Source organism: Erithacus rubecula (genome assembly GCF_903797595.1).
Source record: "Erithacus rubecula genome assembly, chromosome: Z".
In the NCBI taxonomy this organism is placed as follows: Eukaryota; Metazoa; Chordata; class Aves; order Passeriformes; family Muscicapidae; genus Erithacus; species Erithacus rubecula.
Window position 1 is genome coordinate 22,315,374 of NC_136661.1, and position 11,786 is coordinate 22,327,159.

At 45.7% G+C, this 11,786-nt stretch overlaps 1 long non-coding RNA gene across 1 annotated transcript; it reads left to right on the top strand.

Moving 5' to 3' along the window:
- The first annotated feature begins 1,991 nt into the window (after nt 1-1,991).
- On the top strand, nt 1,992-10,540 carry LOC306814121. Its single transcript, XR_013777100.1, has 3 exons — nt 1,992-2,044; nt 4,736-4,990; nt 9,575-10,540. It is a non-coding gene; the product is annotated as an uncharacterized lncRNA (long non-coding RNA).
- Nucleotides 10,541-11,786: the final 1,246 nt, after the last annotated feature.

Consider the following 11,786-nt stretch of genomic DNA (forward strand, 5'->3'; position numbering starts at 1 on the left):
GGGCGATTATGCCTGAAGAGCTCACAGCGGCATCAGGAGCGCTACACCCCTGTGTGCTCACGGTACGGGCGCCAGAAGAGGTGTCGCTCCGTTTTCCGAGGAACTGATCCAGGGTAGCTGTGCCGACCCCGCTCCATCCCAGACCTGTCACTGCCATCCAGCGGGCTTTGCTGGAAGTGTCCTGTGTCCTTCCCTGCTCCTGTCCTGCCCTGTGTGTCCCGGCTATGCTCTGTCCCACCGGCCTTGCAGACGGAGCCGCAGCCGCCGGGCCACTGCCCAGCAGAGCCCTTGTGCCAGCGGGGTGACCAATGTGTCATTTCATCGCCAGTGACCGAATACACTACCTTTATCCCCTGTTACACAAGGCTACCTGGAGAAAGCAGGTTTGAGGGGTTTTTTTCTCCTCAAAGAGTGTAATCCAGGGTATTTTCTAAGCAGGGCATGTGGTTTAATTCCAGACACCCAGACTCCTTCCACCAGTGGGATGGGGAAATGAACAGTAAAAGTAAGAAAGCTCGTGTGCTGAGGCAAAAACAGTTCAACAGGCAAAGCAAAAGCTGTGCACAAAAGTAAAGCAAACACTGCCCATGGGCAGGCAGGTGTCTGGCCATCCCCAGGAAAGCTGGGTTCAATCACACATAGTGGTGGCTCGGGAAGACAAACACAGCCACCCCCAGCATCCCCCCTGCTTCCTTATTCTCCCTCTGCTTTATACACTGAGCATGGTGCCATATGGTGTGGAATGCCCCTTTGGTCATCTGGGGTCAACTCTCCTGTGTCCTTTCCCAGCTTCTTGGTACACAGCCCACTTGCTGGTGAGTGGAGTGAGGAGGAGAAAAGATCTTGTCTCTGTGCAAGTGCTGCTTAGCAATAATGAAATCACCCCTGTGTTATTGTTGCAAGTAGATAAACTTTATATATATATATTAATTTAGCATTAGCAGTAGTTATGCTAAAGGTTGTTTTATAAATTAGGCCCTGTGTTGGCAGACTCTGTGTGTACTGGTGTGGAACTAGCTGATATAATGTATGAGACTTATCTAAAGAAACTGTAACAATTTATTACTAGAAGGAATGTAAAGGGAGTGAAGAGACCTTGAGAAAACCATGTAGGAGCAGTGAAGCAAGAAGATCAAAGAGTGAAGTAATTCTTCTAAAAGTGTATTTAAACCCTGAAAATGTAACTAAGGGGGGGCTCTGACTTTGGACGCTAGTCCTCAAACCCCAGGGCCCTCAATAAAGCATCGCACTAAACAACTCTGTTGTTTCGTGTCTCCTCTTCACTGTCAGGCAACATTATCAGCACTGTTTCCAGCACAAATCCAAACCACATCTTCATACCTGGTACGGTGAAGGCAATTAAACTGCACCCCAGCCAAAGCCAGGGCACAGGACTAATGGCTACATCGAGGAGACTGAGTGCACTCCCATAGGGCAAAGACCACTTTGTGAGCTCCTGCTTTCCCTGTGCAAGCTGCTGATGCGGATGGTTTTCTCCAGACACAAAGAGGACCCTCTGGCAGCAGCAGACTGGTGTGAGCTCTAACAGGGCCTCCGCTAGACCGGGCTGCCGCAGTGACAGCGGCTTTTCCATAGGAGTGGTGCTCACAGTAATGAATCATTCAGATCCTGAGCCAGAGCTCTGTCCTGCAGGCAGCGGTCAGGGAGGGCATCCTGTGCACTGAAGGAGGAGAAAGGCTGTGAGAGCTCGGGCACTGCCTCCCTGCTCCCAGGCATCACTAGAGGGAGACGGAGCACTGTCTGGAGGCACTGCCCGGAGCAAGCTCCTGCAGCACCATTTTCCATACCTTGCCCTTCTGTTCGAGGTTATGAGTGGGACATGCGACATGGCGGAGCGTGCTGGAGCATCCCGGGCTCGCCGGGCGCTCGGCATTCCCTGCCGGGACCGGGCCGGGCTGGGGCTCCGAGGCCGCCCCGCAGCAGCGCAGCCGCTCCGGGCAGCAGCCGCGGACACGAGCACAGCCCGGGGGAGGGCTTGGGCAGACGAAGGGTAAAGCAGAAAGAGGTGCCACCAAGCAGAAGTGTATGTGACAGCAGGGGGGATGTGAAGAAGTCAGCATGGCTGAATTGCAGGAAGAAAATAAGGTTTGGAGACAAAAATCTGTCCTTGCTGAGTCATGTTGATACAGATGCAGCCCAGCCGCTGTCCCCATAGACAGCAGAGATCCTGGTTAAAGCAGCGGGTGGCCGGGAGCTGAGGCAGCCCGGGGAGGACAGCAGGTGGTGGCAGCCACTCCTGGCTGGTCACAGCACATCAGAAGGACCATCAGACAGAACTGGGGCTTACTTCACAGAACTTTGTCTGAAGGTGAACTTGGTAGAATCTATCTCATCTCCCAGTCCAAACAGCAGAGAAAGACACCACATAAGACAACTCACTGTCTCTTGGGGCTGATGTCTGTCACACACAGATGGTGTGACTCATTCTCTCAGTTTACTGTCTGTATTGGCTGCAGAAGGAGCCTACACACCTCCCCGAGAAGGGCTGTCTTGTTGCTGGTTTGTGCTGGACAGGCTGAGCAAAGATTCTAATTGGATCTGCTGTGTATCCTTGACTGCTCCACACCGACCTCCATCAAGCAACCTCCAAACAAGCACATTTTCCAGCAGGGCACTTCCAGGCACACCAACGAGTGGACAGTGCCTTACCTGCACAGATTTTTTAGTTTCTGGTTTGAATCCTCCTGGGTGTAGGTTATATTAACAAATCCTCACAGTAAGTTTCTCTCCTAGTGTTTTCTCCACATGAATTTATTTAATCACTGTGTTCAAGTGCACTCTCAATTTACATTTTGAAAGAGTTTTGAATATTTTCAGTCTTCTTACTCCCTGTGAAAACAACATTGCCAGCAGAACAGTCTGCCTGGATCCAGAGCTGGACTCATCAGCACTACTCCCAGGATCGAGATTACCTCCCTGATCACGTGTGTTTTTCCCTTGGGTGCAATTTCAGTTTTATCACATCATGCTGGGAGTTTTGCTGAGCAGTTGAACCACTATGACTGTTGTGTTGTTTTACTGCTGAGGTTCCCTGGACAGACTTCACAGTATATGTCTCATATTTTTGTCTACAGCTGCGTAAATTTCCTTTGGTTATGTTAGAAATACATTTTTATGTGACACTCCCTAGAGAAATACTGTAGTATCGGAAGTTTTGCCCCAGATTTTTTTCTATTACATGAAATAAGGACTTTTGAGAAAATTTAATTTTGTGTCCTATTTAACTTCCTATGTCTCCTTCAGTTCTGCATTTGATTTGCCTCTCTTCCGCAATTTATTTGCCTCTCCTCCTGCTTTTTTTAGAACAGATGTGCTGATACAAATGAATCTGCATATCTCAAGCATTTGTTTCCTAGTCTTTGTCATACAGATTTTATTCCCAATTCAAAACTTAGGCAAGCTGGAGTGCTTGTATTTTGAAATATGTATGGCACATTACACAATAAGATTGTTAGCAAACAGCATGTAATCCAACTACCATGCTGTTCTCAGCAGTTATTTTTCTCTGGCACATTATGCTTTTGAATTTATGCAACTGCTGGTGTAATTCAATCTTATGTATAAAAATTTGAGATGTTCTGGTGTTTCCTTCAAACTCTCTACTGGAGAAAGTAAGAGTACACCAGTCCCAGGACTGGAGGCAGAATATGCCTGGGAACTGAGGGACTTTATGTGACTGTATTTTAGCAGCTGGCAAATAAATTTTCCTTCTTCTATTCAATTTATCCACTTGTCAAATAGTGGCAGCTGCAGTGCCAGACTGCCATAACTTGTAAAATTATTTGGGACCTATGGACAGGGCATGCATTTATAAGCAAGGGCTTATGATTAGAAAGGAACAATTTGCAGTGTTGCAAATTGCAGCTGTAAATGTGCATTAAAAGGTAAGGCAAAATGCATGCAATTGTCCTCATAGTGCCATCACAGTCCTGGGCAAAAAAAACAACCTGCAAAAAGTGTCTTTCTGCAAAGAAGCAGCAGTGGACGAAGAGGAGGGAGTGCTAGTGCCTGGCAGCTGCCTCTGCTCCAGGGACTGCACCAACCCAGGATGCTCCAGCCTGGCTCCAGTGCAGTGCAGTGATCTCCCTGTAGCTGCAAGGATGTCTGGCCTGGCCAGAGAAGCCCCTGTGCTCTCCCACAAATCTGTCACTTCTGCCCCTGGGGGTCCACCTAATTTCTCACAACCTGCCCCTCAGCATGGCTTGTCTGTCTGTCCTGCCCAGCTGTGCCAGCTCTCGGGGTGACTGGCTGTCCTTTCTGCTCTCAGACCAAACTTATCATCACTGGAAATCAATATCGGGGACCTGAAAAACCACTCCACAGCTTTCTCACAGACCATCCAAAAGACTGAGGTGCTGCAGGTCTCTCTTATTCCAGCTCCTGGCAGATAAACCTGGCTAAACAGAACCTGCTGAGTGAGAGTGCTGCATCAGTGCCACAGCCTCCAGAGCCCTCTCTCACATTGCTTGTGTTCTGTGCGCTGTCTCCAACCTCAAGCAAATAATCAGCTGTGGAATTGACAGAGTGGTCTCTAGGCACGGGGGGAAGAAAAACAAAAAGGAAAAAAAAAAAAGGGAAAATGAAAAATAAAGGAAAAAGAGAAGAAAAACAATAATAAGAAAAAGAAAATAAAAATAGAAAAAAATTATGTATAAATTAAAAATAAAAAAAAAAAAAGGAAATTCCCCCAGTCCTCATGATCTATGCAATACAGATAGCAGCAGCCAGTGCATGTTTGTCACAGTGTCTGGAAGCATCTGGAGTGCCTGGAGATGACCTCTGCTCAGCCTGAAAATCAGAATGGAGGGACTTTGACTGCAGGTCATTGCTCTTCTTTCCAAACCTTCTCGTTGTCAATACTTGGCTGAGAAAATTCCAGTACTTGCCAGAGGATGTGGAGCATCAGTGGACAGTTGTCATTACATGAGAGAGCTGCAGCTGGTTTCCCTCAGGCCATCCTGAGCCCCAGGTGAGGCTCCTCTCTAGATGTCTTCTCTGAAGCAGGACCCATCTCACACAGGGCAATGGCCAGGCTCCATGTGAGCCTCCCTGTTGCACTTTGAGCAATGAGTCATCCAAATGGATTCCCAGTGCTCCTCAAAAGCCCTGGGATGTCTTTTCCACCCCTGCTGACTCCCACAGTTCTGCCAGCCAGGATGAACACCAGCCCTTTTTCCTGCCTGACCCTTTTTCTGCTGTGTCTGCTGCTCTCCTTTGCCCCACCGCACAGTGTTTCAGATGCTTTCATGGACCACAGCAGCTTCTGCTTGTTCCTCCCAGAAGAAATCCAAACCCCAGAGTAGCAACCCTCATGGCCTGCCCACCCAGATTAACCCATAAGACAAGATACTGACACCACTGAGAATAAATTGTGCCTATGAAAGTGAAACCTGGTAGCAGATAACTTGCAGGGAGGACATCATGTGCCCTATACTTGCATGGACTTGCTTCTGTTATTTCCAATACAAATGCAAATACACTCTTGTCTCCATATCTGCTAATTAGGGAGGCTTTAGGATTCACAGTCATTACATTTAGTAAGGACTGTGAATAAACTTTAAAATATCAGGATTCCATGGCACAAAAGCTCTTTCATAGTCTTTATTCAAAACTAGGCTTCTGCTGCATTCTTGCCATTTTAAAAAGACCCTGCTATCTTGAACATTGCATCTTGTGATGCACAAATTGGCTACAGGAAAAGGTTTCTAAACCAACATAACTCATTATTGATAATACAATAGTTGTACTTTATCTACAGATCTCTGATCTAGGAAGTCATTATTTTTCAGAGCCTTTGCCATAGCAAGGGAGAAACACTGAACAGCATTGTTCAACATTATTGTGTAAGAACAGCATATTATTCTACAGTATTTTCATAACCTAGTTCTGTTCCAAGTACCAACTGGAACATGGAGGGGTGCTTTTAAACACTAGATACAAATTCCCCATTGGTACCAGCTTCAAGGTAGTGAAACCTCCCCATTCCTCACATGTGATTCTCATCTCACCTGAAATGCACATAATTGTGCAGAGCCTCCCATGACTGCAAGGAATCCAATGAGATTTATCGAGTGTGTGTCCCAAATTCATAAATTACTTGTATACTCACCTAGATTATGGACTCTTTGCTACATGACCCTTTTGACACAGTTCCTTCCCCACTCCCCCTCCCCAGCCTCTCCTCCTGTTTCCCTGTTTATTCTCCTGCATGTTGGAGTTTCTATCTATGTGTTTCCATATTCCACATGACCTTTTGGGAACAGGAGGTCACAATGTCTGCTGAGCATTCAGTCCTTGTTGTGTTGTGGGGTGCTGGAGAAGTACATCTTCAATTCACAAAGAAAAGCATGTTTATTTTTCTAGGTCTTTATGGCACAGGGTAAGTGATGCTGAGATCAGTCAAATTCCAGTTGAATTGGAAAGTGGTTCCTTTAATTTAAAAAAGAAAAACCTTGTCTTACATCACAGTTGTTTTCATAACAGATCTAGAATCCTTGTATAAATCATACTTAATTTTATACTACACTAATTACTTAACTGATACTTAGCTGATGCAGCACAGTGTAAAGGGCTGACTAAACCAGTCCTATAACTTGTTCCCCAAAAGTTCACCCTTCCCATGCAAACCTACTCCCTGCGTTCATCTAGTTCCCCAGAAACCTTCCAAAACACACAGGTCAGCTATGTGAAGTGGTCCTTGTGGTTCTATTTATGATGCAAAAGTGAATCCCAGTGTGACAGGACTGAGGGTGGACTCTGGTGTCACTCTCAGCCAATGCCATGGCCTCAGCAGCGTGGAGCATCCCTGTGGTTTTCCCAGACTGGGGTTGAAGGAGGTGAGGAAAGATCCCACTCGTTCAACCAAGCAGATACAGCAGCAGAACCCCCTCTATATGCATGCAGAGATGACAATTCATACAAGAGAAACAATTGAAATTAGTAATGATAAATTACAATGCTCATGGTTGTGCAAAGTCACCACCCCACTGTGCCCCTGGCTCAGTGCTCCTCTGGCAAGGTCAGTCTGTGTCAGAGATACCCCAGAGCAACCAGGGCAGCCCTATAAAGAGGAACATCTATTCTTGCTTACATTGGGGTCCTGTTTTCCAGCTTCTCTTCACAGCTGTGGGGGGCTATTTTCTCAAGACAGAAGGTCAGAGACAAGCCTGAAAGTAGCAACTTCATCTAAAGTGATGGTACATCACTTTTGAGGAGAGATATTGATATCGTTCTTATCCAGCTTAATTAACAGGAATCCCACTCCCTGTCTGTATTTTAAGATAGGTTAGCACTGAAGTTCTTCTGTGCAGCACTTTGGTTTTTGACTCTAGCACTGGGAAGTTTGGCACTCTCACATGGCTGTTCCATCGGCTTGTAGCTCCTTCCAAACTTGTCTCTGCTGTAGAGAGAGCTCTGAATTCAAAGTTACTGTTTGACAGCTGGTGGAAGTGAGTGTTGCAGTGTTCTGAAGGTCAGCTTGAACTAGCAGGAGAGGTGTGACCACAGTGGTTCCTGGCAGTGCCCAGACTGCTGCAGGGAGAGAGATGCATTTTTCACCAGCCAGTCTCCAGACTACTGGAACCTCTCAAGCCTGTTTCATAAAATCCCATTGATTTTCTGCTGTGACTGTGTGTGAAAGCTGCAGGGGAGTGCCTCTGTACCTCACAGGCATATGCAAGGAGAAGGGCAGTTTTAAGAACTAATTTGCCCTTCAGGAATGTGGATGAAAGACTGTTGTATCCTAGAATGAATGCAAAGCCAAAGGACCAAAATACAGCTGATATAAACTTGCTGTAAGCTCCTCTTTGAAGCACAGTTTGGTCTTAGTTCCTCCCTACATTGCTGCAGGCACTGCAGTGTCTGAAGTGTATCATTCCTTTCTGTTTGTTTGAATGAAGGCCTTAGACTTTGGTATCAGACCGTGGGTCTCACCACACCAGGACATTGAACATACATGTAAAAAGCAAATATCAAGGTTTGAACAATAAAAAATGAAGCTCAATAAATTATTTTCTTTGCTCTTAAGAATATGTTTTTGTGGCTTTGTAGAATTGTTTTCATATTAATTTTTAGGATGTATAGAATGTGTTAGCCCTGGGCAAAGTGCATGCATCCAAATTTAAGTACTGAAAAGGACTTGGATGCACATGGGCTGGCATGACAGGTGTCTTTCCACCAGCAGTCATCCCAGCCATTTTCAGAGACAGAGGTGTTCCAGAGAATGTGCTGGAGCTTGAGATTTCAGTGTCTGGGCAGGAGAGTTGAAGCTGCTGCTCTTGCTGGCCAGAGGAACAATGCTGGCTTGGGATCACCTGCAGCTGTGGCTGGTCTCTGTGGACTCCTTGGGGTCAGGTTATAGTTTCCTGGCTGGCAGTTGCTCTGATGAGGAGGTGAATAGTTCTGGGTGACAGGAGAGTAAGGGGTATTGGCTCATAAGATAGAGAAAAAGACTTGGAAACATGCAGACAGTGCTGGTAAGTGTCCTGGCAGCTACAAACAATCAAACAACTCTCTGTCTACCTTTCTTTCTTTGCCTTGAAGGTTATTTTGAGAAACAGGTTTCTTCTGTGGGATCTTACCAACATTTTCCACGGGGCTGGGCAAAGTCAAGGTAAATGGTAGAGTGAGGCTGGCATGAGCACCACCATCCCAACTGCAAAGAGTGCCCAAGAAAGAAACCAAAGAGGCAAGATTGGAAATCCCTCTTGGACTCTTTCTCTCACTCCTCCCCTTGGGACCAGAAGATCATGAGTACAGGGAGGCTGGTCCCTGGGATGTGCTGTGCTTGCCTGAAAGCCCTGGCTGTGTTGAAGCAGAGTGGAGTTGTTGAGGCCAACATGTGTTAAGTGTTGTTAAGTGTTGTTATGTTTCTGTGTTAAGACTTAAACAAGGACAAGGCTACACTTAATTAAAATGACATGTTTATTTGGGGTTGTGCAAGTATCATGTGGTGTCCAAGGCCCAAAGGTGAAAGGTGCCTGTGTGACAGGAGTGTTGTACTCAGATTTTAGTGAACTTCTACCTCCTGTACACACAGTACTCCCTGGGCATCTTCACCAGTGTATGCTCTCAGAATTGCACTCTGCAAAAGTGATGTGATCTCTGATTATTCTGTGGGTAAAATTCAACCTTGGTGGCCTTTCTGGTGAGAAATTATTCTGGTTTTAACACTACACTCTTGTGTCCAGGACTCTAGCATGAAGCTTCCTGCATTTTTTCCCTACCTGGTGCCTATTTCTGTGTGTTGGTCTCCCTTGAACTTGCTCTCTGGGAAATGTTTCCATGAGCATCTTCAGCTGTACTCTCCCATGCTGTGGAGCTGAGAGCCCACCATTGGAGGCTGAAATGTTTGTTCTGAACTTCTTTTGTCTTCCTCTGAGATATTCTCTTTATTTTCTCATAACATAAAAGCCAGAGCAGACATAAGCACTGATGTATTGACTTTCTGCATTTTCCCAGACCTCACAGAGGACACACCAGTGCTCCTACATAAAGCACTTTTGACCAGAGGGCAGTGATATCCCAACTTTGCTTTTACTGTTTCTTTCTCCAGCAGCAGTTGCTTCCCTGATCTAGATGGAAGTGCATAAGGAGCGTGTCAATCAGCTGTGGCTGTGTCCTGTGTGGTTACAAAACGTTCCCACCTCCAACTTCTTGTGCTAGTCTGTGCTCATCAAGTGTCAAGGACACCTTGGATGGGTATTGCCAGTTCCAGGCAGCCCTCACACGTTCTGTCTGCACAGGAAGGAATCCTCAAACAGTTTTGATGAGTATTTTCCTATCAAAGTCTGTGATGTAATTGAAGTTGAAAATTTCTGTGAAACAGCCTTGATTTTGGACCAAAATCTCAACACAAAAAATGCAAATAAGTAACCTAATGTAGTTCTGAAAAGCAGATAACAAAGAAAGAAAGTTTAACTTGTGTGCTTTGGTTTACTCTATTTCTGCCTTTTAAAATCTTCACATATCCCCCTTTTTTAATATTGTCACATTTTACAGTGGGGTGGCAAAAGGAAAGAGCCATTCCAAAAAAGTCAGAAGAAAACCAGCTTTATTATTTTTTTCTTATTTCTCTTCACATGTTGAAACTTCAAGTGAAAACTGAGACTTGATGTGAAACAAATGTCAGTTTTATTCTGATATTTTATGTAAGGAAACCAAACACTTAAGTGTGGGGAAAGAGGAGGGGATTGGAAGAAATCACATTTTCCATCATAAGGTATCTCAACCGTAACACTGATATCCAATTTTCCAAACACAACTTTGAAGTAGAGGAGAACAGCAGCTGCCAGTCACCTCTGACTCTTTCAGCACCCTCCTTCAATTCCTCAGAACAGTGTAATTTGTTTTCCTCACCTTATACTCAGAATTCAGACAAAAGAAATTTTTGGCACTCTTCCTGGACAAAGCAATAGGCAAGGGCTGCAGGGGGGTGGAGGTGTGCAGCTCCTGGCAGCTCTGCTCTGGTCTGGGATGGATCCTGCAGGTCCTGTGGCCCTACATGCCAGCAGGCACAGTGCCCTGATGCAATACTTCTGCCCTGAATGTCTTTCAGGTGCTACTGCTGCAGACATGTGGATTGCAATAACTTAGGTTACTCCGGTACCTGCAAAAAGCACATTCTCTGCTGTGCATGTAAGAATCAGACCTAAAGATCATAATTGCCAGATGTTTGTCTGAGTAACTTAGACTGTAAGGCACTCTTTACAGCAGACTAGTTGAAATGAAACATCCCCTCTCCCAAGACTGGGTCTGTGAGCACATGGAGTTTGCCCAGCTTGCCTTGGCTCCAGCCATCTGCACTGTCTGGACTCCCCAGAGGAAGCTCTCACTAAGGGAGAGCAGCAAAACCTCGATAAACAGCAGCATTCCTCTCCTAAGCCACGGACAAGGATCTCCTCCTATGAGTGTGAGCTGCAGGATGATGAACAGCCTAATAGCCCAGGAGATCCCTGTTCACATTCCATGGTTTGCCCACGTCTGCTCCATAGCCCAGACACTCTTTCATATATTGGCTCAAGCTGCTCTGAGGAAAACAGAGAGGAATTTTCCACCGTTGCTATCAGGGGTTAGCCACAGCAATGTGAGAGCCTGGCTGCCAGACAGCTTCCAGCTGGAAGCAGGGCTTTCAGCACAGTGTCATCTAACCCTTCTGTGAGCAAGTGACAGGAAAGCAGTCCAGAGAAATGCAGCTCCTCAACCAGCCAGACAACGATGGGTGGTGCTGCTTGGACAAGAAGCATCCTGAGGAATATGCTCAACCTGATGTTTAGGGATCAAAATAAGCCTTGAATGTATTTTCCGTTCTCTTGTGGTTTTTACTTCTTGGGGGTCATACCTACACTGCAAGACTGCTGGAGAAATGTGAAATGAGCACTGCTTTTACCAAGTTTTTAAAACAGGGCACTGTTTCTGTAAAATGAAAAAGCAGTTGTGATTCAGCTTATGTGTCCAGTGGATAAGGTTAAATTATCCCAGTCTAAGCCGTCCTTGAAAATAAACATTTTCCTCCTCATTTAATTTCTCTGGCATATGGTTTATTTCTCCTAATCTTCTTCTGGACAGGAAAAAAACTCCTGTGATTGACAGCACAGAGAGCAACAGATGGTGCTGCCTTTGTTCAAGCAGGACCGAGAGAAATAACTCTATTCAATAGCATTGCTCTATCTCCTCAGGCACTTTATTTTTTTGGTGATGAGCTGTCATTACCTTTTAAGTCAGATATTCAGATACGCACCAACTTTAAATTAAAAAACAACAACAAC